The 22,992-nt window shown below is 45.6% G+C and overlaps 1 protein-coding gene across 3 annotated transcripts in view; it reads left to right on the top strand.

Annotated features, from left to right (window-relative positions):
- The first annotated feature begins 3,002 nt into the window (after positions 1-3,002).
- The window catches only part of CD82 (CD82 molecule), a 69,284-nt gene continuing 49,294 nt past the window's right edge, over positions 3,003-22,992 (top strand). Inside the window, exons 1-2 of one of the 3 annotated variants that reach the window (XM_083442466.1) lie at positions 3,173-3,324; positions 15,161-15,228. The gene's annotated coding sequence lies outside the window, so the exon portion shown is untranslated. Of the gene's footprint in view, positions 3,377-15,160; positions 15,229-22,992 lie in introns of all 3 variants that reach the window. The other 2 variants (XM_083442465.1, XM_083442467.1) reach the window with 2 other exon arrangements.

Raw genomic sequence — 22,992 nt, forward strand, 5'->3', positions numbered from 1 at the left:
CACCTCATTTTCTAGAAAAATAGCACTTGTTAAAAGAGGTTACCATGGCCAGGTGTGCAGAAACATTTAGGCATACAGGTTTTGCTCTCCAACAAACAAACATTCAGTTCCAACATATTTCTTCCAAGCCAAATTACCCTCAATCTGAGGAATGTGCTTTGCACATCAAGCTTTAGAGCTGGAACACGCAAATTGCCTATGCCTACAGGAAACTAAGACTACTCCCACAGGTACTGCAAAGCCATCCTTGGGGAGAAAGAAGCTTGGAGAACATGGGTTGTATCCAGTGCTGCATGAGCAGAGTACTGTTCATGCAATGGGAGCTTTCCCTTCCTCTCCCTGGGTGCCCCCCAAATCTGCTCCAAATTGTGCCCCCCAATCCTCTCTAGGGCAGATTTTGGGGGTGCACAGGGAAGATTCTGTTCCCAGCCACTGCATGCATCAACAGGATATGCTTATGTCCCTTCTGGTCCCTTCTGTTCTGCCACCCCCCCCTTCCAGCACCCAAAACTGTGCACGTGTCAGCAGTCCTGATCTCATGCAAGTGGGGAGTTGCCTTTACTGTTCTTTATCCAAAGATCCCAGGGCAGGGTACAACATTAAGAACATAGTTTATGAAGCATAATATTAATAAATGCAATACAGAGCACAATAATAGTCAGCATAATGATAAAATAATAACATTTAACAGGCCATAGATTATTTAATGGCTGAAGGCCTGGGTAACGAGGAATGCTTTTGCATGGCACCTGAAGATATGTAACAATGGTGGCAGGCAAACCTCTCTGGGGACAGCATTACACAAGCAGGGAGCTACCACATAAAAGGCCCATTCGCATACAGTGGTACCCCGGGTTAAGAACTTTATTTGTTCCGGAGATCCATTCTTAACCTGAAACTGTTCTTAACCTGAAGCACCACTTTAGCTAATGGGGCCTCCTGCTGCCGCCGCGCCGCCACCGTGCTATTTCTGTTCTCATCCTGAAGCAAAGTTCTTAACCCGAGGTACTATTTCTGGGTTAGCAGAAGTAGTAACCTGAAGTGTCTGTAACCTGAGGTACCACTGTATTGTCCCTCTCCAAGCCTCTCAGGGAGTGGAGACACAAAGAGGGGCCTGATCACAGGGTCCAGTTTGGTTCTTATGTGGGGAGGTGGTCCTTAAGTTACTGTGGTTTTGAGCCATGTAAGGCTTTATAGGTCAACACCAGCACTATTGAACTGGGTATGAAAACTAACTGGCAACCAGGATTAAACCATGAAGAAACCTTGGTTAGAGCTCGTGGTTTGTTGGGAGCAAAATGAAGAGCCAGGATTTAAACACAATGTTAAACCAAACCATGGCTTAGCCTCTAGTTGCACAGCAGGGGAGAAGAGCAGTGACTATAATCTGGGAACTTGCACATTAGGCTTTTTGCACCACGTGATCATTGACTCCTATGGACCAGTGCTGGGCCACAGTATGTGCAGACCCTCCAAGTGTCCCTATTTTCCATGGACACCCCTGATTTAGAGAAGCCGTCCCAGTTTCCGATTTGATCCCGGAATGCCCCCCCTTTCCTTAGGATGTCCCTATATTCATTGGAGAAATGTTGGAGGGTATGGAGTTATCCAACCCCAGAGCCATCTGGAGGCAATCCTGTATAGGGAAGTATTTTCAATGTTTTATTAGGTTATTCTATATTTTGGAAGCTGCCCAGAGTGGCTGGGGCAACCCAGTAAGATGTGTGGAGTATAAATAGTAAAATTATCATTATGGAATGGGACGTCCCTATTTTCATCAGACAAATGTTGGAGGGTATGTATGTGTCCCAGCAATGTTCGCAGACCTTGTTAGGGTGGGGGCTGGGGAACACACCAAAAATTGGATTCATTTTGGAGTGTGAGGGGTGTTCATTCTAAGAACTTTGTGGGAGTGGAGGCCTTGCCACTGAATGTGAGGTGATAAATGATCTTTCTTTTTTCTCACAGCCCACTGAGAGCCAGATTCCACCCAGAGGTTGCTCACAGGCCGATCCCAAATGCACAGATCATCCCCAATATGGGTTTGTTTGTTTGTTTGTTTTAACACGTTCCACTGCTGCTGTTTGAGGATTCGTGGTCTCTTTACTTTGCTTAATTTTGCTTTTCGTTTCTGCGAAAAGCTTGTTGTTGGTTTCCTGCCTCCGGCGCTGACTTTGCACTTCTCCTTGTACAGGACTGAGGTTTGATGCGCTCCAATTCTCACACGATGCTGTTTCTTTGTGGGCTGGGTGCTGCTGGGGCTGGGGTGTGTGTGTCTCTCTGCCACTTTCTGATTTGCTGACCCCCCACTCCTAAATTCTGCTGCAGATGGACTGGGGTGGTTTTTTTTTGGGGGGGGGGAGTTCCTTCCGATGTGTCTTGGGTGCCCCTTGGCTTTCCTCGATTATTTTCCTTTCCGTTGACGCGGAGATGTGGGTGATTTTGGCTTTTTCCACTGCTGCCTCCGCTGGTCTCCACTGTCCCTCGCCCACTCATTTGCTTTCCTGCATGTGCGTGTGGGGAATTCTCCTCGCTTCCCGCATCTCGTGCTCCCCGCCTGAGCTTGCCCTGAGGCTTCTTTGCGCTGCGACGAGCAAGCTTGCAGGTAATGTAATCGCCCTGTGTCTTGAGGAACACCCCGATACTAGATCCTGACTTTCCTTCCGCGTGCTTATTATGCGCTCCTTTGTTCTCACCCTCCTTGTGCTCAGCTCTGACTATTCAGCACTTTCCCAGAAAGGTGCACTTGGCAACCCTGCGGCAGGAATCGGGGAGCCTGGCTCCTCTGCCGCTGGCATGGCACGGTGCCACCCTTGCTCTCAAGCCTCCGCGCAGGCCCCTCCGGCCTCGCTCTCACAGAGGCTGCAGAAGCACATTCCCAGAGAGGTGCACTTGGCAGCCTTCCCTGTGCAAAGGCAATTGGGCAGCCTGAGCCAGTGCGGCTGGCATGCTGCTCTCAGTCCTCATTCTAGCCAGCCCACCCCCCAACTCCCCAGTCTTGCTGCCACAGGAGCTTGCAGAAGCCCCGGGAAGCCCCGGGTGAAAGGAGAATTCCCTTCCTCGCAGGATGGGCGGTGCTGCTGCTTCTGCCTGCTTCCCTCGGGCGAGCAGAGGGTTAAGCGTGCGAGGCGTCTCTGGGCTGCCCCAGGGGGTTGGCCGTTGCCGCCGCCGCCGCCGCTGACTCCTCCTGATCAGGAGGACTGGAAGCAGCTGGGGCGGAGAAGAGAAGCCAAGTCTCGCCGAAGCCACATCGCCTTGCATTTTCCGCGGCACGCGAGGCTGGGCAGGCGCTGCGCGTCGCTTCTTGTGCGTCTTCTGTTGCAGGTAATCGGGATTCGGTTCCTGCCTGCCGGTTCTTTACGACCAGATTGCAGGAGTATGTGAGAGGGGTGTGCGCGCGGGGCGGGGGCGGGGGGCTGCTCTGCGGTGGGTATCTAACGCGCTACATTGAGGAGCGGGGCGGGGGAGGGTCGTTGCTCCTTTCCCTCCATTATTAGGTCGAGGATACGTCTTTCCCCCTCTTCCGGATCTTTTGCTTGTTGGGGATACTTCTCCTTAGTGTTATTCCCTTCCCTCCCCCGCCACCGTCCTCTCGAAATATTAGTTTTTGGACACGGGGATCCCACTGGGTTGATCGCCCCTCTGGGGTCCCCACGTGACGGGGTTCCTTCCCGCGTCGAGTTGTTATTAAGGGTTGATCCGCTTTGTGTGGGCACCTGAGGATAAGGTTGGCGCTATTGATTCGGGGGGTGGGAAGAGGGGCCACGTCGTCACAGCGGAGAGCCAGCTTTGAGAAGTAATATTAAAACAGGAGTCGTCCGCCTATAAGATCGCTTCAGTCCCCCCTCCCCCCAAGTCTCCTTTGCCTTCCTCCCCTTAATTCTACGCTAATGATTAATCTTTTCTGTTCCATTTCCTGTTGGCAGTGGTAGGTTTGCTGGGGGCATAAAGCAGTGGGAGGGGAAAGCTCTGGGTTGTGGGTAGATTTGCTACTGATTTCTGGCAGAGTTCCTGCTCCTTTGAACGGCAGGTAGAAGTTCAATAGGTGAAGACTTCCTCCTTTCACGGAGGCAGTGCTGGGAAATGTTTCCCTTGAGAGTGAAAGGGACTTTCCACTTCAAGGCTGTGTTTTTTTGTCTAAAGCCAGCTGGTTTCAGAGCACCCAGCACCTATCTGGAATCAAAGTTCAGAGTCCCCCGCCCACATGAAGCCAGGCTGAGTTTCTTTTCAGTCCTACAGCCCCTTTCTTGATCCGATTTCAGCATTCTGGCTGAAATTGCCCTGTTAATCTAGAAGATTGAGAAGGTGGCATGTCCAGCTGTTAGAAAGCACCTCTTGCCGCATGGCATACCCCCAAATGTTGTGTTTTAGCTAGAAGGCAGAAGTTCAATGTATGGCCATACTCCTGAGATGAATGAAAAGACACCAGCTTGATGTGAGATGCGAGCAGCAGTGACGCAGCTGTGTGTCAGGCATGAGCATGAAGTGGTGGTGTCCTTAGACCTCAGAGTGGAAGAACTAGCTGTGGGCATGGAGTATGACGGGGGTGACAGCTGGCTTCATGGAAATTTTTGAGTTGGCTTCTTTTTTTTTGCAAGGGAAGTGATCTCAAAAATAGTCACTTTGGGGATTCATTGATAGAGGCTGGAGAGCAAAAGTTGACAACTCAGACTGTCTTGGAAGCAGTTAGAGCACCCCTTTTGCAATGGCCGCCAGCATGTGGCACTTAAGATGGACAGAGCTGCTGGTGTTGGGTGGACACAGTGACGGATTGTGTTATCTGTAAAACGATACCTTGGTCATCTATAGGCTCCCTTGAGAGCAAGCTCCTGTGGCAGTTGTGCTTAGCTTGGGGTGTGTGTATGTGTGTGTGCGCGCGCCATTTGTGTTTGGAGGGATGTGTGTGCAGGCATGACTCACCCAAGGAACTTGGGGTTTCTCGGAGTGTAATCAGAAACGTGTATTGTAAATAGAGGTGAACCAGAGAGAGAAGCCTTTCTGGTGTCGACTGCAGCTGTTGCATTCCAATGCGCTGCCAAATCTTTAGCACAGAGCTGTATTCTGGGCATGGCAGCTCTACTGTGTTGCCATTGTATCGGAGAAGGAGAGAGCTTCTGAGCCCCTCTGCTGCCAGGATGTGATTTTGACTTATTGTGTCCTACAGTGGAGGATGTCAAAGTGACTGTGCTGTGGATGGATCTGGCCAAAGTAATTGACCTGTCGGTTGGATGTTCAAGCATGATTTGCAAACATCACCCTTCCAGTTCCTTCTGAGGTGGTACCATGTGTGCTGTAGCTTGGGAACTGGGATTCAGTGGTACTGGCATACTTGAGGAAATTCTCAGGCAGGGCTGGGGAAGACTGTGGGCTAATCTTGCCCTGCCGGGGGTCTGATAAGGGCAGGGCTTCAATGGGTAGCTTGAAATGGGCTCCCAATTGTTCCTTTGTTGGGGCAAGGAATGCTCTTGCTTACCCTTCAGCTGATGGCCAGGAGGAGTGTGCCTTGCTGAAGGAGGAGGAAATTGTTTTCCTTGAATGGAGACTGCTTCTCCCTCTGTGTGCTGCTCTTTGAAGCGGCCCCTTTCAACTTCCAAAACCAGGAGTCGAAAGGAGCAGCTTGCATAGGACCCAGCTTGGCACACACAGCCAACGAAAGCAGCTCATTTTGGAAGGACCGACTGTGCATGGGACTCCTCCTGCAGACAGCTGGTCCATCCAAAAGGAATTAAAAAAATAAATCCCAGAGGCTGAAACAGGAGCAGGGGCTGCGTGGGTGTCTGAAAGCCCATTGCAAACCGCAAAATGCTTTCAAACAGCCTTGGAAGTCCTAACAATTGGGGCTTCAAAGTGCAGCATCACCCGATGTCATAGTGATGTCAGGTGATTGACAGGTGCGCAACCTGGCCACCTGTTACATTTGGCCTACATAGCCGTGGGGAGACAACCAAAAATGCTCCTTGGACCCTGCCCCTGTTCTATAAGTGCTTCACATGGATTTGGGATGGCAAATGATTTTTCCGTCAAGAAGACTGATGTTTTTGAATGCTGGTTAATAATATAGGGTGGTTGCTTGCACAAGGAAATTTCTGAAGTTCAGTATGCCTCATCCCATCCTGATCTCTGCTTGAGGCATACAGCAGTCTTGATGGGGCATGAATGTGATGAGTAAAACTTGGGCATGGAAGTCTGTGTCTTGTATGAGAGGAAACATCTCCATATAAACTAAGTTTCCTAAAGGCATCTGGCTGGTCAAAGGATGCTGGACTAGATGGGTCTTTGGCCTGATCTGGCAGGGCTCCTCCTCTTCAGTTCAGGTCCCTTGAAGTCCACTGAACATCTTACTTCCTTGCTCGGTTACATACATTCTCCTAATATGTGGGATCATGTGTTTTTTGTTGTTTTTTTTAATTTCCCCAGCCCTTGTACATACCAGGTTTTATCTTTCTCTTCCAGTGAACCCATGCCTTTCATTTGTGGCTGTACTCAAATCTCCATATGTTTTTTACTTGCTATGCTCTGGTGCCAGGGACTGAATTATCTCCTATGAATGTAGTGGTGGCTTGAACTGGATGATGATGAATCTTCTCTGCCTCTCATATGGTTGCTCTTGTAGTCTTGGGTGCTTCTTGGCTGAGAGGTCCAGCGTGCCACGGAAGCATAAAGCTGAAGTGGAAACTTCAGGAACTAATGGCTGGCTGCGCTGTTTTATGGACAGACTTGGGCACTTGCCAGTGCTGGATGCTTCCAAGGAAAGTAACTGCTGCATGTAAATCACGCAAGGCAGAACTGTACTATAAAAGCACATGCAAGGCTTCCAGACCACAGAAACTGTTACTAGATGCTGCTTGGTGAACCTGCTGTTTCAGGTGGCCTGCATGGGCTCCTGGTGTTTGATGGCATGCAGGACTCTGCAATAGCAAGAGGGGTACTACATGAATAAGCACTCCTCCTTTACTCAAGCATTCCTATTGAGATACCCAGTTATTTTGGAAACATCCCACCCTCCTGTGCATACTAGTGTCAATATTTTCAGTTTGCACTGAAATAAATGGAAATGTGTTTCCTGCAATGCATGTGTCAAATAAAAGTTATAGCATCTTGCTGAGGAGGAGCTCCAGACATCTGCACCGAATACAGTGTACCTAAACGGGACACACATACACCGTGCTTAAATTGCTTCATTCTCTTACAGCAGAATATATTACTCCTAAATGGAGGAATTGGGGCTGCACTCTGCAGCATTTTGAACTCCAAAGCTGCTGCATTTTTTAAATAAAAAAAACCGGAAGTAGCACAAAAGTGAAAAATAACACTGCAATGTCTTTACTGATATTAAATGTAGCCTCAAATTGATCCAGTGTCCAAATGCAAGAGAGATCCCAAGTGACTTAATCTGCAGTTTGTTTAAGCCCATCTGTTTTTGAGTAAAGAGATCCTTAGCACTTCTGCAGTGCTGTATGCTATCAAATGGAAAGCGAGTTCTCTCCAGTTCTGCTTCCCCCCATTGCAGCAGCCTGGATCTCTATGCAGGCACAGATTTGTCTGCGACGTACACTTGACCAGAGAAGGGAGGGAATAATAAACTGTCTAACTTGAAGAGTTCACATTAACATGAAGGTAGCTGAGAGATTCTGGAAAGTTTTTATATTCGTCTACTGTGTACTTTACCTTTATGCCTATTGTGTGTAAGGAAATCTAGGGGGGAGGAGAGGGGGTCTGCATACCTCAAAGGGGTCTGAGATCTCACAACATTGCTTATGAACAATGGTGAGCTAAATTACCTGTATGAGAAATTGTGTGAACAAGTCCTTAGTAGATTTGGCATAGGTCCTAACTGCTGCCAAGTATTAGGTCTTTACAAAGCTTCAAAGTCCCAGCTGAACCCCTGGCATCCTTCTTGGTCGATTCAGCACAGTGATTGGCATTCTGATTCCAAGAGTGAGCAAGGCTGCTGCCTGTGGCCTCAATTCCTCCCTATGTATTGTTGAAAGATTCATGGACCTTGTTATATCACCTTTACCTTCTTTAGCGTGCCCTGTCCCTTCTTCCAGTCAAGGGATCCTGGAAAAGAAACAGTGAAGTACCACGACGGAGAGGTTCTGCTTAATGTTCATTCTCTTCCAGTAGGTGTTGCTTTAAATAGAATGAGAATTCTCTCATCTTTTACCAGCTGGGGTAAGCTGGTAAAAAAAAAGAAAAAAGATTTGTACTGTAGGAGGCGACAAGTGAAGAACCACAGGACTGTTGTGCAGTGCAATATTAGATTATGATGCCCAACTGGACCTTGTCAATGGGGGAAAAAACTGCTTTCCACAGCATGGCGCCCTTGATGTTGTACTAAAAATTCCACCAATTTTTCCATTGTCTATGCTAGCTTGGACTGATTGAAGTTCAAAGCATCTAGAGGACATCAGGCTGGGGAAGGTTTGCCTGCATTGCATTAGCAGCGTTCCACAGAAGAATAGTGAAATGTTTCCTCAAACTGTGTGTGTTCTTTGCCTCTCCCATTCCTGTGTTTCAAGGATGGTAAAGGTCTAACTTCCACTACATGGAAAAACTATCCTGGGAATGAAGCGAGAGATCATCTCGGCCCCTTTAGGGTCAGAGCTCAAGCTGACTTTGGCTGTTCCCCTGACTATTGTGTGCTGAGCCCTCTGAAGGCCAGCCAAGGCCGTACCTAATAAAATCTATAAACATTTCCTGTGTATGCAGTTCTCTGGCTTAAATGAGGACTGTTGGATTGACATGGGGTGGGGACATTTTATTTTGAGCAAGGTGGTTGTTGTGTAGATCTGGAAGAAGCTTTCGCTTAATCCCTTGGGCCTTATCCCTAGAGATGCAAAGGCCCTCCATATCTAAAGATACTGAAATGATTCCTAAGCACTTGCCCCTTTCTTTGCATACCACCTGTTTAAAGGTAAATTGTGACCAGCTTGGAGCAGGGACCAGTCTTCTTGCTTACACACAAAGAATTAATTTGGATCCTGTCTTATTTCAATAATAATAAATCATACTTGAGTCAGCCTTTCCCAACCTTCCAGATGTTGTTGGACTACAACTTCCATCAGCCCTAGTACTGCCTACATGGACCAGCAGTGGCTTTCTTAAGTTTTCAGAAAGGGGGTGTTTCCAACCCTACCTGGAAATGTCAAGGCTTAATCCCAGCTCCTTCGGCGCACATGGCGTGTGCTCTGTCACTGAGCTACAGCCCTTTCCCATTGAGTTTAAAGCCTTGGCTTGCAGTAGTTCTTCAGGTTGGTGTCATTCCTATCACTTGCTTCCTGGCCTGTTTTCAACAGGAGCTGCTGGGGAGTAAACTGAGGACCACTTGCATGTATGACTGTTTAATGCCTGCTTGCAGTCTCCTATGAACATTTTGTAAAACAGCTTAGCAGTCTTGTGGTTGGCTATAGCTATTCCTATAATATGCTTCAAGAAAACTCAACCCTTATTCGAAACACCATGTAAACTGCAAATGGTTGAAGTTGCGGAATTATCATTCAGCTTTTGCAGAGCCTAAATTAGCATACATACATACAAAGGAGCAAGGAAGGAGATGAGATATAGCATGATATAGCATGACCGGGGGGTGCCACTTTGAATAAAATATTGGTGGGTGGCCAGGAAAGCCCCACTCTACATAATTGATCGTATGACACAGCACACACACGCCATTTGAATGGCAATGCCCACTAGCTTTGAGGGGACCTGGACCCCTCAAATATTTTCTTGGGGCTGAAGTGACCTTGGCCCCATGGAGTTGGCTCCTATGGCATGCCCCATTCACATGTGCCTACAAGGCAACGTGGAAAGGGTGTTGAAATCTGCAGGAACAGTGTCATGATCTCACCATTTGTTTACAAGAACTTGCACTGGCTGGTCCTAAACCTTCCCATCAACCTGGTGCCCTCCACATGTTTTGGACACTTAACTCTCACCAGTACCATCCAGCATGACTACTAGTCAGGGATGGTGGGAGTTGTGTCTTTCAGATGTTTTGGTACCATGCTGGCTGAAATACGTTTACGCAGGAGTGTGCTGTCTGGGCCTGCATTCTGAGATTTAACATCTCCAAGCCCTTCCATACCCATCTCTTCCTTGTTCTAGCCTTAAGCCTAACCACTCATGGGAAGGCGAAGTGAATTCAGAAGTCTGTCCACTTCCCACCTGCAAACTTTTTGAGTTTTTGTGGCTATAGAACTTAAATGGAAATACAGTGGTACCTCGGGTTAAGTTCTTAATTCATTCTGGAGGGCCGTTCTTAACCTGAAACCGTTCTTAACCTGAGGTACCACTTTAGTTAATGGGGCCTCCCGCTGCCGCCGCACCGCTGCTGTGCGATTTCTGTTCTCATCCTGAAGCAAAGTTCTTAACCCGAGGTACTATTTCTGGGTTAGCGGAGTCTGTAACCTGAAGCGTATGTAACCTGAAGCGTATGTAACCCGAGGTACCACTGCACAAGTGTTCAGAGCTGTGTTAAGAACTTGTCTAAGCAACTTGGATTACTTCAGAATTCAGCAATGCTAACTTAAGCCCAAAGCACCTACTGAATAAGTTTTAAAGAGAAGAATGCAATAGATCACGAGAGACGCATCAACGGATGAAGGATTTGCCCATGGATGATGAGAAACACCTGTGCATAATCTGCATGTGCTCATTTAGGAATCTTGGGTTGTTTTCTTTGTCCATAATTACTAGTATGATAGTTGGGGCTGTGGGCAAAATAGTGTTAAAGTCCTGGTATGGAAAGATTCAGCACTTGCCGCATGCAGGGAAGGGAGCTTCATATGGCAATAATTAAAAGATGCATGTGTGAAAGACAGTTGGCTGTGCAAAACTTCCCTCTTCCCCTGCAGGGGAACAGTAAGGAACCATTTTAGCCTCCGCTAATTGTCTAATAACTCCCAGATCTTTTGGCTAGCTTGTAAATATTTTCCAAATGAGAGTTAAAGCAGCAGCAGTGAGGAACTGTAGTGAGCTAGGTTGCTAATGTTGATTTTAGCAGAGACACTTAAGTCAGACAACATTGTGAGACAACTCAGATGTCTCAAGGTAGGGTCACCAGTATAATTATTAAATTCCAGATTTTGCACCCCTCTCCTCCAAAACAGAGGAGTGGGGTGCAGAAGATGGGGGTGGGAGAAGGCTGGAAAAGGGAAAATGCTGGAAAAAGAATTGGCCAGCACAGGAAACCTCATTCTGCCTAGACCAAGTTGTGTAGATCATTAGCAGACGGGAGCTCTCTGAGAGTGAGCAGCGGGGCAGAAACAGGGAGGGAGAGATTTTCCTCCTGCACTATTTAGCATGTGGGTTTTCTTTTGGGCTTCTTTCTTTGCAATGTCCCCTATGCCTTCCATTCTTTGCTTTAGCCCTTTGCTTCCTGCATTCACCACTATGAATTAACAATGTATTTTAATTCAATATTAAAATTAAGCTAAATGGTTTGCAAGAATTTCTGAGAATTTGTCTTTTTCCCCCTGCCACCCCAAATCTGTTGGAGAATTCCACCCCCCCACACACCCCAGAGACTATTTGTAAGATATGCCTCTCCCTCCCCAATTTTGCTTCCTAAAAATGGAATCGATAATTTCTGGGAAGCCATTTTGGTACACACACATGTGCGCTATAATGCTATACATATTGTATATATACCACACATTCAATATACAGCATTATTGTATAGTGTTGCATATGAGTGCGTGTATAGTATTCTATATTGTGCTGTTTTGGCACCATCATAATATACCTTTCCTTTTCCTCTGTCTCTCCCTCTCTTCCCTTTCTTGCTTCTTTCCTTCCACACATAGAGGGCTGCATGAAGAAAGGGAAAGCATGCCTCAGGCCTCCCAATAGTCCTGCCATTTTTTTCTCCCCACGCCCCGACCTGTCATCAGGAAAATGGTCTGGTGTCAAACATTACGTTATGGAGAATGCAATACTCATTTGTCTGCACTATATACCGTCGTACTTCGGAAGTTGAACAGAATCCGTTTTGGAAGTCCGTTCGACTTCAAAAATGTTCGGAAACCAAGGTGCAGCTTCTGATTGGCTGCAGGAAGCTCCTGCAGCCAATTGGAAGCTGCAGAATCCCCATTGGATGTTTGGGTTCAAAAAATAGTTCGCAAAGCAGAACAGTCTCTTCCAGGTTTGCGGCATTCGGGGCCAAAACATCCAAGAACTAAGCTGTTCAAAACCAAGGTACGACTGTATTTCACAACTTTGTAATGTTGGCTATAGACTAAATTTGCTCCATCCTTTTCAAAACGTCTCTCTTAATGTGCAAGTTCAGTTGCCCGTTTCATAGCTATCTCATCTTAAGGAAACAAATTCTGAATATAGCAGCTCCTCAAGGCACTTGTTCCACTTTCATGGGGTGATGAGTGTTTCTGAGAGTGGGGATTTCTGGCAAAGTCTCAAGCAGGCATCCTTATAGTGCCATCAGTTGTGAGGCAGAACAGTGGTGGTGCTCTGGGCATTGAGTCTGGGGTTGGAACAATGGCAGCCAGCAGCTAATTAATACTAGAACTGAGGGGAGGAAGGCTTGCTGGTTTGAGCTCCAAAAAACCTCCCCTCCTCCATGTTTCAAAGGGGTGCAGAGTGTTCCCTGGATGGGAGTATGCCTTTGCAATGAACCACTGCAATTGAGTTTATATCTTCTTTCTTGTTTTGGTGTGTCCCCCATTGCTCAGTGGCAAGGGCTAGGAGCATTGACTCGAATACCAAAGTGTTCTTTCCCCACCCACAAATTCCTAGTAAAAGCAATTTATTTGCACTGGTGATATCCTATAGCAAAATCTGAAGAACTGATTGGATGTATAGCATTACCAAAGCTGAAAGCTAAAAAGGGACATTTATTAACTTCAGCTGTTTAAAAATACAAAACACGGACAACTACACAGAGGTGGTATTTTTTTGTGCTCCCCAAAGTCCCCTTCTTACTCTGGAAAAAAAATATATCATGGGTGAAAATTGATGCAGCTGTGAATATAGTTTCATTGGTATTACAACATGCTGCTTTAACAACAAATGTGTTGCACAATGCTCTTATATTACTGCTGTTCAAGGTAACCTTTGCCTGCGTTAAATTCAACACTTGGAATGTTATAAAACTGCTATATCCGGCTAGCTAGTAGCTTGCTGTCTTTAATAGGGCCCATTTCATACCTACATCTCCTAATGCAAGCCTGCTCAAATCGCATGTTCTTGTCCCAGTCTTCACTCAGACCACTTCGTTTGACTGAACCGAACATGCTGGCTGAAAAGGGTTAGGTTCAGCTGCATGTAGTATGATCAGGGTTGTGTCCCAAAACTCCCTTCAGCCCCATACAGCATGGCCAGTGGCCAGTGTGGATGGGAGTTGGCCTCTTACATCTGGAGTGCTGCAGGTTAGCCACCCACAGCGAGACAAAGCGCCCACCATGATACTGTTTCTACTGGCCAGTTACCATGATAGTAAAGGTGTGCGCCGGTCACTCTATGGCCAAATTATTTCTTTCCTCTGTCTTTGAACAATTAGAAACTTCAGTTTGCTCATAGCTGCAGTTAAGTATCACACGCTCCTTTTTGTACTTAGAGGGGAAGGCCTGGGCCAGGGAGCTTATGCAGCCTGCTTCTGAGGAGACCAGCACTCACCTGGCGTGTGTTCTGTTTTGCCTTGTGTGTTTACTTGTTTTGGCTTGAGCTGAAATAGTAAACTGCCCAGAATGCCCTGGCAGAAAGGCAGTAAATGCCGTTAGTAAGTAAATAGGATTGGGCTGTAGACATGTTGCCTGTAACAATTGCTTTCATTAATCTTCCCACCTGACCACAGCACCCTGGGTGATGCTATTCCTGCCACGCTGTTGGTCCTCTGCCACACTGTCTGCTGGATGGAACTCTAAACTACAAAGTACAGTTGTACCTTGGAGCTTCCTGCAGTCAATCGGAAGCCGTGCCTTGGTTTCCAAATGTTTTGGAAGTCGAACGGACTTTCGGAACAGATTCCGTTCGACATCTGAGGTACCACTGTCTGTGTGTGTGTGTGTGTGTGTGTGAGTGAACTTAAGCAGGGAGAAGTCAACCGCTGTGGATATTAAATAGCTTTAATGAAGTTCAGGGAACAAGAATACACGGGTTAAAAATGGAACTTGTCCAATGAGGAACATTTGACAGAAGAACATGATGCAAATTTAACAAAGGAATAAATATGAAGATACCTAACTTACCACTTTCTAGTCTGTAACATCCCAGAACCAAAGTTAGCAATGCCTGTCATTTGTTGGCAACAAATGCTCTGAGACTGGTACTGATGAGGTCCCCATTCTAAGTGTGACTTCTGGAGTGTCTTGCTTTCTAGATGGGTTGTTGGGATGTTCAAGACGCTTATAAGGGTTATGGATAGATGGACTTTTGTGCATCCATGGAAGCAGCATATTCTCCAAGACTTCCTTGCTTGTTCATCTAACCATAAATGCACCTGAACGCCTGTAGTCTTACATCTATCTCTAGAGCCCGTGAATGATCCCTTCGACCTAACTAATTATAAATCTGGCAGGCAATTCTCTGGGTGTGGGTAAAATGATGAGCCCAGCCCTTAACTTTCCCTTGTACTTGTGCACTGAATATCTTCTTCAGAGCTTGTTGACGTTATTGTACCCTGCCCTCTGGCAAAAAGGTAATTCTTCCCTGACCCCTGTTGAACTAGATCTAAAGTTTGTTGTGAGCCTCTTACTGAGGTTGGAGGACGTATTGGCATTCAACTCTAAAGCTTTACAGTATATGCCTTGCCAGAAGCTTCTGAGTTGGGTTGAAGGAGCCAGCTCTCCTTTTCTGGATGTTGAATCAGCCCTGATTAACAGCTAGCAACACACTTCAAGCCAATTTTTAACATGCATGTTTTCCTACACAAAGCACTGCCCACTCTGTTGTGCTGATGATCAAAATTGAAAATGGAAGCTGGGCTGAAATAGCACATGCATATATATTGCATATATATTTTTAAACCATTAATTCTGTGGGCCACCCTGAGACCTCTGGGTATAGGGTGGAATATTAAACAAACAAAAACTAGGTGATGTATTTTTATGTTTTTATATTGCTGCCCTGTGATCCTCAGTTAAAGGGTGGTATAGAAATTTAATAACAAATAAATAAATAACCAACCTAGTTATCCTATCCACAGGTATCCTAGCTCACTCTGCTACAGTTTCCTTCATCTCTCCCACTTGGCTCTGCAGTGAAGTGGATCAGGTTAGTGCACTTCTCTCTCCCTGTGTCTATCCACACACCAGTCCTGATGCATTGACATACTCTTTTCAAAAGCGACCCCTAGTTTTCCCATTATTGGTGAAACTGGCCACGGCTCCATTCCACCCCTCCTGCTCCAAAGTACACTTACATGCAGGGAGAAGGGGAGTAAACAGAGTAGAGCACTGGAAATGCTCTTCAGTAGGCGTTGCAAATCCAGAAAGACTGAAAGGGGGTTGTGAAGCCCCCTTTTGGCATGGCCATCCGGTGGATTAAAAAAAATCCAATGCACAGGAATTTAATCTGCATTCAAACCTGCATCTCTCTCTCTTTGGCATGTGCACCAACAGTGGGGGAGAGCCTCAAAAGCATTTTAAGTGGAGTTGTGGAATCTGTCTCAATGCCTTTCAAATGGCTGTGTTTCTTCGTAAATCGCTCCCTGGCTGCCTTTTCCACTTGGCTCAGTGCAAGGGGTTTTTCCTTTTCCTTACTGAGGCACCATCCTAGATAGGGCTAAGTAAAGAGGATTCCATGATGTCTAGAAGGACAACTTAATCCTTGGCAAGTAGCCTCTCTTCCCCTTTCAGACAATGACAATAACAGCTTTCATTAAAAGGGGGAAGGGATTATATTTGTCCTAAAGTTTACAGCTTGAGCTTTTAGGAAGTAGCATTGCACTCTTCAAACAACCGGGCCCATCCTTCTGGCTCATATCCTAGAATGTGCAAGAGGGAGAGGTAAGATCTTTGCAAATGGCAACAATCTTGCTTTTGAGAATTCCCTTCTGTTAATGGTCTCATTCAAATCCTGCTAGAAAGCCTTCCATTTTTCTTCAGGCATTGAAGAAAAGAAATGTCTTTTTTTTTTGTTTGTAGTAATAATAATGTTCCTCTTGACCGGGATCTTGGGTTGCATTTTTTGCCTGTCATTTCTAGCGCTGTTCCTGGAAGCGGTGCTGGCGCAGAACTCGACGGCAGGCTGCAGAATGAGCGCCCCCCCCCACCCCACTTAAGATGCAAGCTGTGGTGTTTTGCAGCTCTGCACCCTTCTTCTTTCCTGGTTCTGCTATTGCCATTAAGACCCTGAGAAACAGGCCTTGAATGGAAACTCTGGGAATCTGAGAAGCAGAGAAGAATTGGAGTTGCTGAGAACAATTGTGGTGTGAGGCAGAGTGGGTGAAGAACAAAGGAACAGCAGCTAGGAAATGCCGAGACCCTGTCCAGGCAGATCCAGCCTTCTGAAAGCAAGCCTCTGTCCTTTGGGGATCACAAAAGCAGCTTCTGCCTTCGTAACAATAGTGCAGGATGCAGCCTGGAGTTGAGGTGGCTGTTAATTCGTGCATGACGGGGAGGGTGGGGGAGTCAAAGGGCTCCAGCTATTCACACCGCAAAACGGTAATTCCTGGAGGGGGAAACTAGTGTGAAAGAGGATTGAAGGCAAAAAAAATATCTCTAGAAATAGAACTTTAAATCTCAAATATGTGAGCTTTGCTTCAGTCTCCTTTCCATCTCCTTTAGCTTTTAAAATGATGCTATGGAGAAATCAAGAGTAAGGGAAGGCAAACTCTGTGCTGCGGCAGATTTTAGCAGTGTTAGTGTAGATTGCGCCTGCCAGTATTGGACCTAAAGTGTTCACGTTTGTGGCCCTTTATGAGATCAGGCCTCAGTGCTCACAAAATGCTCAAAAGCAAAGAAGACTCATTTTAACCTCCTTTCCAGCTACACTCCTTGTTTCAATTTGTTTTAGTTTTTTTATCACCCCATCTTCTTTCCTTTGTTTTAAGTATTAATAAATGTTAGGAAACCAAATGTTCATGAAAATTAACAAGGGCAAGCCTGTTGAGTTTTCTGCAGTGACTTTCTGTTCATGTGCAGGGGGTAGTTAACTGCCCTTTTAATGTGTGTTTTTAGTAGTGTTTACAAGAAAGCCGTCCCCTTATGGTATGTTAAATGGCAGGAGCAAACCCTCTAGGTAAGCCATTAAGGTTTGTGTCCTAGAGCAAACATTGGCAAAGGTAAATGCATAACTCAAGCCCTGTGGAGCAACAGTTTTGGCCCTGTCTCTGCCAACACCAGGGACAGCGGGAGTTGTATTTTTAACTTTGGGTGAAAGCCAAAAGGTGACAAGGCAGTGCAAACATCGAATGTGGTGTTCAGGAGTTTGACTCCGGCTGCTTTCTGCATGAAAAATTGCTTATAGGTCTGTCTTATCACAAGGCAAATTGGATTACTTGCTACACTTAATATGCTTTCCCTTTATATAAGGCTCCTGGGGATTCTCACAGCTAGGCAGCTTAATATCAGAGCTACACTGGGGCAAATCAAGGATGCAGGGCCTACGAGAACTGTGTTTGGGGAGAGATGAATATGGTGTGAGAATAGTCAAATTAAACATAGTTTAATTTTCAGTTTGCTTGCTGATACCCAGCCATTTTGCAGACTTTATTATACTGCCGCCATAATGGCAAAACATCTTGGGCTGATCCTGAGGGTGGACTGTAGAAAGCATTTCCAAATAAATAGCCTTTCATGCTCCTTCATGGCTTGTTACATTTTCTTGCAGTAGCTACATCTTCCTGAAGCTTTTTGCAGAAACCTTCCAGGTGTGATCCAATTAGTGCCCTTGCATTCACAGGCAGATCATTGATCCAGCAGAGGTGCCCCACTAGTGGAAGTGGAAGGTTGTCATGTTAAACGAAACCCCCAGCTTTCTGGAGCTGATTCAGGGTCTGCTGTGATGAGGGGAAATTGGCAAAAATTGCATCGCCTTGTCTCCTGTTAGTGGATGCTTCTGCTAGTTAAAAAAACCCTTCTATCAATGTAGGGGCAGAATTTGATTGCACCCTCTGTGACAATCTTATGTACTTTAATTCCATGCTTGATTGCAGTCTCTTGATAGTAATTTATGCCCAGCAAATTCTGAAGTCTCTGGCAAATGATGTATAACTTTGGGGAAAGGGGCTTCTGACAATCTTTGGGCCCCATGCTTCCTGTGGATATATTTTTCTTGCTTCAACAAAAAGGGAAAATCTCTTAGTTCAGATTGCAAGAGTCTCTAAAGACAGAGGTTTCTAAAGTTGTGTATTTAATGCAACTGCATAGATTTAGGCAATCTCTTTGATGCAGAAATCCCCGTGATTAATTCAGGTGCAATATTAACCTTGCCCATACCCTTTGGATCGCTATTCGAACCTGCAGTGAGGCCACACTAGGAATGCTGTGTACAGCACTGGTTGCACTGCCACCAAAAGGTTATTGAAGAGCTGGAAAGTGGTCAGCATGGGGGAACCAGAATGATCACGGGGTAGGAGCAAGTTCCTTATGAGGAAAGGTTACCACATATGGTGCTTTTTGGATTAGCGAAAAGGCCCATAAGATGTGGTCAGGGGAAAGTCCCCCCCCCCCTATTGTAATACCAGAGCTTGGGTCTGTCCAATAAAGCTGAATATTGGAAGGTTCAGAACAGACAAAACGAAGTATTTCACAGAGTACTTAGTTAAATAATGGATTTTGTTTAGACAAGTAGTAGTGAAAGCCACCAATTTGGATGGCTTTAAAGAAGCCCAGATAGATTCATGGAGGATAAGGATGTCAGTGACTACTAGAGAAGATGGCTGTGTTGTGCCCCTATTGTCAGAGCCCCTATGCTTTTGATTGCCAGTTACTGGCAATCACAAGTGGGAAGAGTGCTGTTGCACTGACATTCTGCTTGCAGGCTTCTCATAGGAATCTGGCTGGCCATTGTGAGCACAGGATGCTGGACCCATGGGCATTTGGCTTGATTCAGCAGGGCTGTTAGGAATGGTGGTGCAGGACCTGTCAAGCAGGTAATAAGCAAGCCACATATGCTTGAAATTCCTGTTGTGTAGCTGAGGATCACTTAAGATGTGACTCTGTTGCCTTACAATGCATGTTGGCCATCCTTTTATGTTCGTAGAGATTAAATGTTATTGTGTAAAGATCCCGTTTTGTTTTTTTTACAGAGTTAGGGTGGTTAATCTGATTTGGAATAAACCCTGTATGTTTTTGTTTCCTAGAGAGTGCATATCCTTGTAAACCACTTTGAGATGCATCTTAATTAAGCATTATATAAATTGTTTAAATAAATAAAATAAAAACATAACCTTATCCATTCCTGCTGACTACATAGTCAAAGATTGCATTGAAGACCCTTCTCTGCTTCCCACTGCCCTGCCACAGAGCACAGGTTCAGTGTTTCCTTGCGCTCATTTCTCCAGACACTTTCAAATTGGTTTCATCAATGCATTCTTTTTGTTTTCCTAAGCACAAACCTTTTCCTTCTGCAACTTGAGCTAGATCAGCCTTTCTCAACATCTCCAGATGTTGTTGAACTACAACTCCCATCATCACTAGGAATGATGGGAGTTGTAGTCCTACAACATATAGGGACCCAAGGTTGAGAAAGTTTGAGCTAGAGGATGGAAACTATTTCTCCAGGCAGTATCCAGGCATTCCATGCTTTCCCTTTGCCATCTACTAGATGGCAGCTCTTCCCTTGCAGGACTCAAGTGCTCCTCCTATTCCATAGTTTGGAGCTCCAAATAAGGGATAATACTGAAGGCACCTCTATGCCACTTGACTATGAATGGTGGAGCAGAAGAAAGCAGATTATGGACTCTTGAACTTCAGTGCAATTAGACTCTTGCTCTCTCCAGCAGAGGCTTTGACCTGTTACCCATTTTTGCTTATTTTGAGACGAACTGCAAAAGGAGCTGAGAAATCCAGATCCTCATAGAGCTCTCTTGTTGACTAATCCATGGACCAGTTCAAGGTAATGGGGCAGAGGATGTAAAGGTTTGGAGTGAGCCCTTGAATAGTGGCTTGCATCTTCAAGTTTCTCATAAAGGCCAGCTACTACCTGGAGTCCCGTGGATTTTGTGTGTTCTCCATGATGTTCTAAGTTCGCATACATCTTCTCCACAATGTGAGCTTGGAATGTAAAGACAACTCAGCAACTGAAAGAGGCCACCCAGCCGGCCTTTGTTTCTGGTTAACCTATTTCCAGACTTATCGGTTGCTGAAACAGACTGCCAAATGTGAAATGTGAAAGTCTGGAGACTTCGGAATCTCCTCTTGTGTTTTCTCCCCCCTCCCCCCCTGAAACGAATCCAGTTCTCTTTCCCTGTTCTTCAGCTGCCAAATTCCTGTGGAACTTATCCCATGTGTGTGTTCTCCCCCTGCCCCTAACGTGGCTTGTAGCAGCCTTGCCAGAACTCCTTCTGCACGGACTCTTCTGGTCAAAGTGATGAATTAGCTTTCTCATGGCTGTTTGATCACAGCGTGGAGAATGGGAAGGGTGGGGAGGGTGGAGTGATGCAAATAGTAAGTGGCAGGCCTCAGTGTGAGGCTTGGCAGGTCTGTAAATGACTAATGTCCTCATGTTGCTCTACTTAATTCCAGTAGAATCAGCTACCTACCTGGGAAATGTGCACAGTTTCTGCCCAGGCATAGTACGAACCTGCAAAGTCTTTTATCTTGAAACAGTCTCTGCTGAAGAAAACTTCCTAAACAATTTTACTTGCCATGTCCTCATTTTGATTAAAAGAATTGAAACTTGCTATATAGTCAGAATTTGCATAGCTTTCAGCCAAGAGAACATTTTATGTCTTCAAAATAACTATGGTAGGCATAATTTACACAGATTTTCCAAATATGAAGACTTTAGGCCAGAAGTTGAATTATTCCATGTATGGCCATAAGAAACTGGAAAAATGGATTGAGGTTAGGATGGAGAGCAGCAGAGGGTAGCTGGACAGAGGCAATACGCAATGGAGAGAACAAATTAGTTATTTCCAAAAGTCGAATGCTCTGACCACATCTAAGCCTTTAGCAGATGTTTTAAACTAGCAAGGGACACGGGTGGCGCTGTGATCTAAGCCACTGCCTCTTGGGCTTGCCAATCAGAAGGTCGGCAGATCGAATCCCCATGATGAGGTGAGCTCCTGTTGCTCTGTCCCAGCTTCTGCCAACCTAGCAGTTTGAAAGCACGTCAGTACAAGTAGATAAATAGGTACTGCTGCGGCACAAAGGTAAACAGCATATCCATGCACTCTGGTTTCTGTCACGGTGTTCCATTGCGCCAGAAGCTGTTTAGTCATGCTGGCCACATGATCCAGAAAGCTGTCTGTGGACGAACAGTGGCTCCCTCGACCTGAAAGCAAGATGAGCTCCACAACCCCATGGTCTCCTTTGACTGGACTTAACCATCCAGGGGTCATTTACCTTTTTTTTACTTTAAACTAACAGCCCTGCACTGCTCTCATGTCCTCTCAAGCCATGAGGTTAACTTGCTGAATTATCTAGACTGAATTACCTAGGCTGTGCAGAATAGAAAGTCTCCTTTACTTCTGTCCTTGGTTGGACTTAAACCCCTGTCTTCTGCAGTAGCACCTCTGGAGGTTTGTGTTGCGGTTTGTCTATTTCAGTGACAGGACGCCAAAGTATGTGCAAATACTATAACCACATTGAGCAACCAACAGGGCTGGCATTTAATGTGCAGCTTTAAACTTTACAGTACAATTTGTGTCATGTGGAGACGCTCTGGAGCCTCGAACACTGAACTGGCGGCAGAAGCACATTGTGTACAGTTAAGGATGCCAGATGTCGCTTTTTTAGTTTTAAAGAAGGAATAACTGGAGAAGCCAGGAGCAAATCTAGGAAAGGCTGCTCTGATTTGGCTTTTATACCGTGTTGTCCATTGGTTTATAATCTCTTCTCATAAAGACATCTCAAAGCATTTTAACAATGAAAAATGCCTACAATATTTATTAGATGTGAATCAAATCTCCTAGAGAATATAGCATAGATAACTTTGTGGCTTGTGTTGTGGTCTGAAGACATTTTCTGTAAAGAAAGCAGGGGCTTGCATTTCTAGATTCTTATGGCTTATCTGACTCTGTTCCACTGGGCTTGCAAATCTGCCTCTAGGGAAAGTGACCATCATCAGTCAAGCTACCATATATCAAAATCTTCCCCCACTTTTTATTCTAGCCTGCCTCTTTTCTTGTCAATTATATATATTCACTCTACACTATTCTGGAGAATTCTGCTGTGTCTGCCTCTCTTTCACATGGTCTATTTTAATATAGTGAAGCTGGCATCACCTTGTTATAACCCAATATACCATAGGGGTAGATGAGCTGTAGAGTGATATTGCCTCCCCAAAAATTGGCAGTCTGTTGTCTTTCTTTGCCAGAATGATGAGAATGAGCAGAAAGTGTAAGAACACACATTCAGACTATACATTTTAAGCACTATGATACCACTTCAGTCATGGCTTCCCCCAAAATAATTCTTGAAAATGTAGTTTAAGGGTGCTCAGAGTTGTTAGGAGACACCTATGCTCCCACAGCTCCAATTCCCAGGGTGACTTAGCAATCAACCCCTCTTCTTAGGGAACTCTGGGAATTGTAGTTCAGGAATGAGAATAAAGATCCTCTAACAACGCCCAGTACCATTAGCAAACTACAGCTCCCAGAATTCTTGGGTGGGTGGAAACCATGACTGCTTATGCGTGGTGCTAATGTACAGTAGCTAAAGTACACATGAAGAATCACTGCTTTGATACCAAGTGAAACAGAGCAACACTTTAAGATGCCTCATTTGAAATTTGGTAGGGACACTGGGAACCAGATAGAGTTCCTTTGGGATCTGTGCTATTTGGCTATCCCTGGTTCAATGGAAAGAAAGTTGTGGCATCTGTTGTTCAAGACTAATGGCTCTGGGATGTCTTTTTATTTGCTCTGCA

This window comes from Podarcis tiliguerta, assembly GCF_965153285.1.
Source record: "Podarcis tiliguerta genome assembly, chromosome: 1".
NCBI lineage: Eukaryota > Metazoa > Chordata > Lepidosauria > Squamata > Lacertidae > Podarcis > Podarcis tiliguerta.